Consider the following 12451-nt stretch of genomic DNA (forward strand, 5'->3'; position numbering starts at 1 on the left):
CTACTGATATTTCATAAAACTTTTGATTAGGTCTCTCATACTATTATTGCAGAAAATATGAGGAAAAAAGGGGCTAGTTGAAAGTAAAATTAGATGGATTCAGATCCAAAGAGTAGTTAATAAAGGTTTAATTTTAACATAAAATGAGTTCTTGATTAGAGTGCTCCAGGGATTTGCATCCAATCAGGTACAATTTAATATTTTCATGACTGACTTGGTTAGAGGAATGGATGGCTTGCTTACTGAACATTCAGATATCAAGCAATAGTTCCTAAAATACTGAAATGGATCGATCTCACCAATTCAGGAGATTTTGTCACTAAAATCAATCAAAACCCCTGCATGACTGTCATCTAGGATGACTTGTGGCCATGCTTTCTCCTAAATTCACCAGTAGGGTTCAAGCAATGTGCTGGAGGTCTTCTTCTATTTCTCCTGACTTTGAGGAGACTGGTAAAGTACTCTGGTTGTCCATCTGTTAATTTTCACTCTTGTCACATGACTGCCCTTTTTGCTCTATTTTTTCTTCTTCTTGGAAGTTTCCCATTTGTTATATTTTGCAGCCTGGTCACAGCCACTTGGCTCCTCTCCATCATTTTCTCTATGATATTCATTTTTATTTCTTGGAAATCTGTTGTATTTTGTGCTGCATAGCCATATGGCAAAACAAACAGAAAGTTGGTCTTCTGTTGATGAATTTACAGTAGATGACCTGTATAACATTATTATAATTACTACTGGTATCATTTCTTCTTTCAAGTCCCTAGTTATTATTGTTGATTACTTATTAAAAATAGTTTAGTTTTGAGTTGTTTCAGGTATACACTATATATTTTTCTCATTGCTATTCTTCCTTTTTGTTTTTTGTTTTTGTTTTTTACTAATTCTTATCTTTGTCTTAACAAGGTGGTGTCCACAGATAGTTGATTTGGGGATAACTCCCACATCAATAACAAGTCTTTTCCTGTATTTTAGAATATCATATATTTCAATTTTTGCAATGTGATTTGGTAATCACCACATTCAGAAGCTGCTAGTTCTTTTTTTCCTAATTTTTTCCAAAGAAATCGTTCATGATATATAGTTATGAAGCTTGTGTGTACTCTGTGGGTCATGATCTCTCTCATTGCTTTTTTCTGAACCATGCTTTCCAGAACAATTTCTGCCATTTTCATTACTGCTCATCTTTGCAGTGATGTCACTAAGAGTCAAAGTATATGATGATTTAATTTGGAGGCTTTAATGGAGAACTCTGTAAAATTTCTGAACTTCTTCATCCTCAGCAACTAATGTTGATGCATAAGCTATAATTATTTTTATAGTGGTATTTTTTCAAATATCAAACCAGATGGCAAAATGTTCTGTGAAATAATGTTCTTTGGTCCTATGGGACCTACATTAAAACCAGCTCTACTTAGTCCTTTCTTTGCCTTTCCAAGGATTACCTGTGAAACATCCTCTCCTATTTAGCTGGAACCTTCTGTTTTTTGTTTTTTGTTTTTTTTTAATAACAAGAATATCAAGATTGACATAATTTGACTCCTCTAGCACATTAACATCTTGTTGATCACTGAGCAAAGATTTCACAGTTAATCAAGAAATTGGATTTTGAGGTATCTAAGAACTGACTCATTCACTGTCTCCTTTTACCCCACCCTGTTTTTGTCTCTGCAGAAGCAAATGGTGGCCACCCAGACATTTAGTTTTTTTTTTGTTTTGTTTTGTTTTGTAGATTGCAATCTCCAGAGAATTTGTCACCAAGTACCCCGTATACTGTTGATGAGCCTCTCTTTATGTAGCTGGCAAGTCCTTGGAAAGTTGACTTGGTCTGCTACTGGGGTCATAATCAAAACCATGGTAGAAGCTGCCAGAGCTGGTGCTCCACAGCTCCTCCAGACTTTGGGAGCCTTGGGGCGCTTCCATGTCATGATAAAGCATCAAAGAAGGGATTTCTAGACAGCAATGTAAAGGGCATGAGGATGCGGAAACACCTTAGCCATGAAGAACTACACAGAAGCTGCAAAAGTCATCAGACAGAGATGTAACTGGATTACTATCATGCAAGATATAAAATGAAGAGATAGAGATAGAGTGTCCGTCAGTGTTATGTAGCATATGCAGTAAAGAGTCCAAATGGGAGAATGATACCCTATAGATGTTAAGGTCCTTCAGATATTCCTGATTTCAGCTAGTAGCTTTGACCTCCTTCCTCAAAAGAACCCTTTACTGACATTGGAGAGGAGAAGCATACTTTAGGTAGTCAAAGTTCATTTGCTTTCAGTAACCTTTTGCAGATTCTGATCATTAGTTAAATGGCATATAGGCTGCCAGACAAAGGGAGAAGGAAAAGGTTAAAAAAAAAAAAAAAAAAAGATTGGGGACAGGGGAAGGGAAAGACCTGAACAATCCAGAAATTAGCCTTTCAGTTTCCAAAAGGATGAGAGGTAATTGCAGTGGATGTCAATGCTTCAACATTTGATAAGTGAATTCCTAGATCATAGAATAAGAGCTTCCTTTCTGGAATTTTTATGAGTCTATATTCCTTGGGGTTTGATGAATTTTGTTCCGGCCTTGGAAATTCTCAAAACCACAGTCATTTTCAAAGGAAGCAATGATAAGGTATTTATTGTTAGATCACTTAACCAACTACAGAATCTCCTGCTGCTAAATATGGTCAACAGGCTGCTTCTGAGTTATGGCTCTGGCAAGTGACCCTGCTTTTTGTCCAATGGGAATGCTACTGACTCCCTCCCATTGCCTTTGGGGCTCCACTGAATTTTTACATTATTTGCACAAAATTCATGTTTTAGTAAACAGCCTTTGAAAGTATTGTTATGGTGAACATTTCATGGTTTATGTTAAGCATTTGGTTTTCAAGAATGGGCGAAAATAAATGTTTTTAGAGTGCAATTATTTTAGTGTATTACACAATAAACTCTAATATTTGTAACTAAAACTGTATCTATGTTTGATTAGTAATTAAGCTCTCAAATGGTTGGGAAAGTAATTTCTTTTTATAAGGCAGTAGTTTAGGGCAAATTACTTGATACACGCACTGATATTTGGGGCTCAGCTATATCTACATGTGATTATTAATGATGTTCTCTGTGGTGGTAGTGAAAGTGATTTCCATTTATAGCAGTAGTTTAAAACAAAGCACATAGTAAACTTACTGATATTTGTAAATAAAACTATGTCTACACATGAATATTAATTATGTTTTCTAGAGCATTTGTGAGGGTCCTTTCCATTTATAGCTATTTGGAGCAAATGAGCATTTTGCTCATTTTAATGTCACTGGATAGTTCTTGATTTTTGTCCCATGACACTGCAGCCTTTTGCCCACATGATTAGCATCTTGGAAAAATGAGCTAGACTTCTTGTATAACTTTAGTATTTTCATTACCATTCTAATCTTGGCTTTAAATGAATCATAAGGACAAATAATTATCATACAATTCTATGACATACAGAATACACGGATGTTGTTGTCTGTCCTTTGTTTTCAAAGAGAATCAGTGACATCATGATGTGGTGTCTTGATTCACAAGTGAATTGGACTCAAATGAGGCACAGTCTCAGAAAGTCATCAGCCTCATCCTGTCTTCCAGAGTCATCAAAATCAAGTGGTGGGACAAAAGTCAAGATGACTGGTTATGTCCCAGGATGCAGTTGTCTTGGATGTATGACCAAACTCAGGGCAGTGCGCTAAACTTTTTTGATCATGTACCTCTATCAGCAAAAAATAAAATTTTTTTAAAAAATTAAGCATTTATTTGCTCAAATATTTATATAAAAATGAGCATTTGAGTAAATATATTCATATTTATATAGTTATAAGTCATATGCCTAACCACTATGTTGATAATGTATACTATACATTATAAAACATATGCAAAAATATTTTATTTTATTTTTTAAATCATTTTCTAAAAAATTATTTCTTTAAAACTTAAATACACAATAAGAAAAGACAAAATAGAAAAAGAGAGGCAGAAAAAGGGAAAAAAAATTGTCATGTTCCCAGAACATCAGGGAGGATTACAAATATGTAATCATAAATTTCCATTTCAAGAAAACACAGAAAATAATAGAAGACATCTTCATGACAAAATAAATATTTTTTAAAGGATGAGGAAAAGATGAAGTTGTATTTGCTCCTAACAGTCAATAGGGAACTTACAAGGGGGAGTTTACTTGGCCAGACCAGAACTTTAGGAAAATCACATCATTGTTTTATGGAGGATAAATTGGAGAGGCAGGAAAACTGATCAGGAAGCTATTAGGGAGATGAGATGAGGACCTGAACTGTGATGGTGGCTGTGTGACTGCAGGCATGGGAGTGAATGCTATTGGTATTGTGCAGGTAAAAAATAAGGAGATTTAGTGACTGATTGGATGCAAAAGATGGGAGAGAGTGAAGATTTCGGGATACTGCCAAGTTTACAGATCTTTTTGTCTGGAAGGATGGTGTTATCTTCAATAGAAATAGGGACGTTTGGAAGAAGGATATATGTGGGAGAAAATATAATGCAATCATAACCCATCAAGGGCTGTTCAGCCTGGACAACTCTCTCTTTCCCATGGAAAAACAAAACCTCTGTGTGTGTGTGTGTGTATGCTTATTCATTGGCCACTGCTCCGGAACATAGAACCCACTCCCAAAAGGTTTCTTCTGTAGCCATCAATGATGGGTGTGTATGTGTGTGTGTGTGTGTGTGTGTGTGTGTGTGTGTGTGTGTGTGTGTGTGTGTGCGCGCGTGCTATGGAGTGTGGGACTGGCGAGCGGTCAGAGGGATGTTGAGAATTTTGCCTGGTGCAGCTACTGTTAGTACCTGAATGGGAGCAGATTATAAGTGACCCAGAAATTAGTATACTCTCTACCCCTATACCAGTTTGGATGCATATTTGCCAGGTCAGTCTTTGTAGACTATGGTTCTCATTGTATTAGAGTATGAGTATTACATTCCAGCACAATATAAGCTCCTTAAGCATTTTTTCTTCTGTGTCTAGCCCTAGCACCTAGCTCAAAACCTTGCACGTACTAGACTCTCAATAAATGCTTTTTGGATTAAATTGAATCACATGTGGATAAAAAGTTTACTGCAGCGAGTGAGTACTGCTGGAGTATAAAAAGCTGAGAATAAATGCTTTACTTCACATTGTAGTAACAGCTTTCAGCTTAGTTTATTTTGCACACTTGCAAATGATTTCCAAATATTTTTAGATCCATAAACATTCTGCTTAGTACACAAAATTTCAATTAGCTCCGCATATAAACCAAAGCTACCTGGCTATAAGTCCTGATCATCTCTGTCTTTCTCCCATTCCTCATATGGATGGGCTAAGGAAATAAATGCCCTTACTTTGCCATTGACAGAGATTTTCCTATGAAAATAAAGCCAAAAGGGAAGTTTTAATTTCTAGAGCACAATATGTCTTGGATCTTATGATTTCCAGAGCTGAATATCTTTTATTATAGCTTTTTATTTACAAGATATATGATGGGTAATTTTTCAGCATTGACAATTGCAAAACCTTCTGTTCCAATTTTTCCCCTCCTTCCCCCTACCCCTTCCCCCAGATGGCAGGTTGACCAATATATGTTAAATATGTTAAAGTGTAAGTTAAATAAAATATAATATATATAATATATGCCCATGCAGTTATTTTGCTGCACAAAATGAATTGGACTTTGAAATAGTGTACAATTAGCCTGTAAGGAAATCAAAAATGAAGGAGGACAAAAATAGAGGGATTGGGAATTCTATGAAGTGATTCATAGTCATCTCCCAGAGTTCTTTCCCTGGGTGTAGATGGTTCAATTCATTCAGAGTGGAATTTTTTTTTAACAGAATGTATATTCTGTTTTAGAGTTTGAAAATTTTGGTATCCCAGTGTAATAGGGAGTTTGGGAACTGTCTGGCGATCTGAAATTTGTAGTTCAGAGGAACAAATATTCCCTCTAAACTCTGAAAGTGATTTGAATGATCACAACCTATAAGCCAGAAGTAGACTAGAATCATGCCTCAAAGTTTCCCAAAGACTGCACACAATCCAAAGAAAAAAGATTCAAATAAAGAAACTGAGACTAGATGAGCTAGGCAAAAATGGCAGTGGAACTAAACAAGCTGAGAAATTGGAGAAGGGAGAGCTAGGGAAAGGGGAAGTGTGCTACAGTAGAGAAGAAGGAGCTCAGTGTAAACCACTGGATTCCTGTAGGCTTTTTGGAACAAGAAACTGGGCTTGGAGCTGCCAGTTGTAATCATTGCTTCAAGGACTGAAGGTGGTTCCAGAAGTTGCCTTTTCCCATCTTCCTCTCCCTGTGCCTATCTTGTAATAGGATCTATCATACACTCACTTAATTTCTTTCTTTTATCCAAACATTTCCCATATACTGATTTTGCCATGTAGATGAAGAAACAAATCAGGGTTGGTCATTGTGGTAGGAGCAATATCTTAACTCCTTCCAAAAAGATTAGGCTAATTTTTCTTTAAAAGGTACCAAGATTATCATCAAGATTTGCCGGGTTCACAGGACTGAAAGCTCACAATAAGGCAACTTAGACAATAGAGCATTGCTCAGTCGAATCAAATCAAGGTGCCTTCAATGCTTATCTTTATTGAATTCTGCTACAACTAAGTAAATATCTTTTTTTTTTTGGTTGAATATTAAATGACATATGAGTGTCTCTTTCTGTTCAATATTGAAGCTAACCTACCAGGGGACTGCCGCCTAGCTCAGAACAGTCATGAAGGCTTGTATTTCTTTGCCAAGAAGAGGAGGAAGCTGAGGTTAGCTAGAACTACAAAATGTAAATTAGAGCATCAAGCCAAACCTCTGTCTGAATGGTAGGAAGTTTCCCCACTGGGGCGCAGAGCAGTTACTAGAGGAGTATTAACAACATAGATAGAAGTTGTATAAAATAACAGAGTAAGTGACTATGTGGGTCTGAGAGCCATTACTTTACCCCAAGGCTTAAAAGTGAGCTAATTATTATAACAGGGGTAACAAACTGGCACAATGGTTAGAGTAATAGCCTGGAATAATAAAAAAAACTTTTTTTTTCTTTGCTAGTTCAAAGTCAGACTCAGACGTCTATATGATCCTGGGCAATTCACTTAACCCTGTTTGGCTCAGTTCCTCATCTATAAAATGATCTGGAAAAAAGAAACCAGTCCAGTATCTTTGTCAAAAACAAACAATACAAAACAAAATAAAACCCCAATGATTTGAAAAAGAGTCAGATATGACCAAAACCAAAATGACTCAACAACAATTGTTATTTAATCTACATCAGATTGTTTCCTATCTTGGAAAAGGGAGAGGTAAGGGAGGGAAGGAGAAAAATCTGAAACACAGACATAAAATGAATGTCGAAAACTATCTTGCTGTGTATCTGGAAAACAAAATACTACTGAAAATTTTAAACAAGAAAATTTTCAAAAAAAAGATTCAAATTTTAAAAATGGAATTTGCATAAGGACAGCATGACTACCTAGAAGAAATGAAGAAAGAGAAAAAAATAACGTTCTGGAACAAAAAATTGGAAGGAGAAAAAAAATAAAGTAGAAGAGAAAGTGTTAACACTTATCTTATCCAGTTAATGGATTCCCTGAAAACTAGAATAGGTAAAATAAAGTCAACGGCAGCATGAGACATCAAGAAATATTAAAATCAAAAGATTAAAAAAATAGAAGAGATTATAAAGTATCTGATATATTTTTTTAAAAAAAGTAATCTGGAAAGGGACTTCTAGGTGGTGCAGTGGATAGAGCGCCAGTTCTGAAATCTGGAGGACCTAACTTCAAATCTCACCTCTGAAACTGAGCAAATCACTTGACCCCAATTGCCTCAGGAAAAAAAGTAGTCTGGAAATCAAGGGGAGATACTTTAAGAATCAATGTACTATTTCTAGTTTCTTGTTATCATAAAAAGGGTACAATAAACACATGAGTACATGACTTTGTCTTTTTATCCATGACTTCATGGCAGTACAATGGCAGAGTAGAACTGATGGTCAGAGAGAAAGACAGAGATGCTCCTGGGGGTTTTATCAGGTATTGAGGGAGTTTGAGTTCTCTTTGTCCTCTTGCACCCCATCTCTTCAAATACACAAAAGACAGATATCACTGGAAGAGATTAAGAAAATCTTGAAGATAAGGACACCCCTTTTAAACATTCACTAAGTAATCAGCTCTTCCTGCTAAGCAGCAAGTCTATTCATCATCTCAAAATTCAATGCCTTCAGCACTGAATCACAAGTGGCCAGAATCAGGCTCCAATATGGTCACCTGGAACCAAGGACAACCCTATGCCCGTTCCATGGGATGATCCTCAATAATGCTCACTTTTAGAAGTCCCTCGTGTTTTCATTCTTCTGAAGAGAGGAAGTTTTTATTTTCAGATAAAGCTCTAATAAGTTGCTGCTATCGAAGCCATAACAAGCAATTCAGGGGCACCCCTAATGAAGAAGTTGAAGAAGACGTTCAGAGAGACTTTGGAATTCAGGATACAAGTGTCTGTGGCCCATGGTAGAGAGATAGAGACCTTGGGATAGAAACATTGGACCCTGGTAGTTTATAGCTAGGGAAGCCACTGCTAGTGTATATAATAAGGAAGGGCTAGGGAGTGGGGTGGAGGGATAAAGCAAAGTCATTTTTCATTCATTCATTTACTTATTTATTTATATTTGCTGGGGTTAAATGACTTGCCTAGGGTCACACAAATAGGAAGTATTAAGTGTCCTGAGGCCAGATTTGAACTTAAATCCTCCTGAAGTCTGGGCTGGTGCTCTATCCTGCATCATCTAGCTGCCCCCCTCCATTTATTTATTTTAAAAAACTTTGAGTTCCAAATTCTCTATCTCCTTTCCTTCCCTTCCCCACTCCTTAGAAGCTAATATATAAATACATATGTTACTTAGAGTTCATCACTTCTCTCTCTAGGAGTTGGATAACATTTTTCATTTTTGATCCTTCGGAATTGTCTTGGATCACTGTCTCGTTTAAAGTAGCTAAGTCTCTAATAGTTAATCACTGTTACAATATAATTGTTATTATATATAAAATCTTTTTCTGGTTCTGCTTATTCTACTTTGTATCAGTTCATATAAGTCTCCCCCAGTTTCTCTGAAAGCATGTTGCTTTTCATTTCTTACTGTGTTGCATCCTTGTGTTCCAACAAAACATTTTACAACTCGTTCAACCATTTCTCAAAGGGGGGGCACCCCTTTGATTTCCAATTCTTTCCCATAACAGAAAGAGCTGCTAGTTATGTTTGTAGTATAGATCTTTTTTTCTTTTCTCTTGGATCTCTTTGGGAGATAAACCTAGTAGTGGTACTGCTGGGTCAAAGGATATGCTATGTGCAAAGTTCCAAATTGCTTTCCCGAATAGTTGGATCAGTTCACAACCACACCAAGGGTACATCAGGGTGGTAATTTTTTCACTTAGCATTTTTCCTTTTCTTCGCCAATCTGACAGAACACTTTTATGTGAAAATTGATGGCTTTGATTTCTTTTTCTGACAACTGACTGCTCTTATACTTTCACCATTTATCAACTGAAGAAGCTTCCTATTTTAAATAATTTTTTATCTAGGTGCTATATTTGGATTATTTCTATCGGATGAGAATTACACATGCTAGTAACACCCTCTAAATTTAGGCACCCTGAGACAATGACTTAATTGCCTAGCCTTAGTTACGGCTCTGGGAGGCACAGAGTTAACGCCATTACTGCCAGTTTTTTTTTTTTTTAAATAAAACCATCTTTTCATTGCAAAGTCTAGTGAATTCTATCTGATGAGGGTATAGCACTATAGAAATAATTTATAATTATATTTCTTTTATGCTGAAATGAAAGGTCATTTCTGCAAGTCTTTGCTCACACCGAACCACTAAATGGGTCCTCTAATAAGCTGTATTTAACTTTTTAATACCTCATCTTTATTGGTTTTCTCTCCGTCCTCCCTTTCATTTTACTGTTCTGCATTTCTGTTTATGCCAGCATCCTCTCATAATGCTATGACATGCTCAGCAAAATCCTACCACTTCTGGCCACTGACCAAGCCTTATATAATGTGCCTTCACATAAAAGCTTCCGTATGGCAGTCTGTTGTGTGAAGTATTTTGGTGGGGATTTTTCAATGCTATTTTGTAATTAAGTGGATGAAAGTTAAGGATCCAGTTTCAAATCAGCTTGTACAAAGTCATTATCTATCATTCTGATCAAAAAAGCTAAACCATTTTTCATTTGAATAAGATGCTAAGGGGAAAGGACACAGAAGCTTTTATAATCCTAAAATCACACATTCATCTTTGAAGATAATGCAATTGTATTTAGTAAAATGTAGAGATACAAGAAACCACCTGCAAAATACCGGGTGGATAACTTCTCTTCCCTTCCCTGGACATCAGTTTCCTCATCTGTAAAACAGGAGGGTTGGACAAGACAAACTCAAATATCCCTTCTGACTCTGAAATTATAATCTACAAGATCATTTCCTGAGAAATCACAATACAATAGAGAAATGAGTTTAGTGTCAGAGGGTTCGACTACCTTGTGATCTTAAACAATACAGTTCATATCTCTGGGACTCAATTTCTCCATTTGTAAAATGAAAGGGTTGGATTAAGTTCCGTTTCTGCTTGAAATTCTATGATTCCTTGCATCCATAAAGCAAAAATGTTATTTAACCTAAAAATATCTTGAGAAAGCTTAATAATATGCATTTTGAGAGTTGGCAAAATATTTCTAAATGCTTAAAAACGTTAAGCCATGGATTTTGGTCTTTGAAAAATAACTGACAAGTCATGTTCACATTTTAATTAAAGAAATTTTTTTACAAAAAAAATCTGAAAAAGCAATTTAGTACTCCTCTGATGGATATCAGTATGAAACGAGAACAATTTGTCCTCTAATATATGTCCATTTTATAGTGGATGGAGACCACTAACTCATTTTCCTTGCGAGCATCAGTTAATAAGTCCTTTCATGTGTTGATTATATAACGCGCATCAGAAACACCAAGCCCTACGCTCATGGAACGTCCGAACCACTTAGGTGACATTTTCAACTCCATCCTATGTGGGGGCCTCATGGCTTAGTGGTTAAAGCGCCTGCCTAGTAAGCAGGATATCCTGGGTTCGAATCCCAGTGGGGCCTTAACTGTTTTCCTCAACCGTGTCATTGACACACTTCTCCCTTTGCCAAATTTGAATCAGATCAACCTGTATTCATATTAATAATGATTATTTCTGATTATCATGTTTTATTCTCCCCTAATTGGGTTAAAAAGAGCAACTTGGAAAATGAATAACAGTTAGGATAGAGAATTCTATCCGCTACTACATCAGAATGGAAGGCTTAGGGGCGTTAGAAGCTTAGGGGTGTTTGGGCGAAACCATTCAGAAAATAGGTGATCTACTTCTAAGCAGGGGAGGAAGGAGGACAAAAGGCAATATTAAAGGTAAAACAAGAGGAAACCCAGCCTAAAACCAACATAGCCCAGCAGATTAAAGGAGACCCAAACTGATTCTTGTTGCCAAGCCTCAGCTTTTAGTTCACCTGACCCTGGACACTTCTCTGCATTTAATCATCAGTTGCAGTCAGATGCAACTCCATTTCGGGAGCTTAAGCAAAGAATGACTCCAAGCCAAATATTTAGTCCCATCTGGATATGTTCCTGCATCCCAACATGGTGGAAGGCCAGTTTCCAATGCACCCAGCAGACACGCTGAGGATCTCCTCATCATCAGGCTCAGACCTCAAGAGAGGCTGAGACTATTTTAAAAAACAAAAACACATTATCTTTTTATTGGTTCAATTTAGAAAAACAGCAGTGAAAGTATCCATCAAACCTAACAGGCCTGCATCATAAAATCAGGATGGTTTTTATATATGAGCCCACCTGTCACATAAGGTAATTGTATTTTTTTTCCCTGATCTTCCTTCAGGCTCCCTTCCCAGAACACAAAATGTGATTATCCTTGTTCATTGAAATTTCCTCTTTGCCACTTTGCTCTATTCTCTCAGCACAGCTGGGCAGGCCTGGCAGACACCACCAAGTTCCAAACTGCTTGTAGCTTCAGGTCATTTTATGGAACTTAAGAACACTAACGGTGGACCATACTGACTAGTACACTTTAAAAAAAAAAAAAAGAAAAGAAAGGCTCACTCATATCAGCATCTACTTAAGATCAGGGACAAAAAGAATTTGAATAAAACATAATTTCACTTAATACATTGTTTAGTCAGTTCAGACTCTTTGTGACCCCATTTGGGTTTTGTTTTGTATTTTTGGTTTGTTTTTTGGTTCAGGTTATAGGCCATTCTCTCTCTCTCTCTCTCTCTCTCTCTCTCTCTCTCTCTCTCTCTCTCTCTCTCTCCACACACACACACACACACACACACACACACACACACACACACACACAAATCACTAAGG

At 36.6% G+C, this 12451-nt stretch overlaps 1 non-coding gene across 1 annotated transcript; it reads left to right on the forward strand.

The window, feature by feature from the left end:
• Positions 1-11096: 11096 nt before the first annotated feature.
• TRNAT-AGU (transfer RNA threonine (anticodon AGU)) lies at positions 11097-11169 on the forward strand. The gene has a single exon. It is a non-coding gene; the product is annotated as a tRNA-Thr (tRNA).
• The last annotated feature ends 1282 nt before the right edge of the window (positions 11170-12451 follow it).

This window comes from Sminthopsis crassicaudata, chromosome X (genome assembly GCF_048593235.1).
Source record: "Sminthopsis crassicaudata isolate SCR6 chromosome X, ASM4859323v1, whole genome shotgun sequence".
Lineage (NCBI taxonomy): Eukaryota > Metazoa > Chordata > Mammalia > Dasyuromorphia > Dasyuridae > Sminthopsis > Sminthopsis crassicaudata.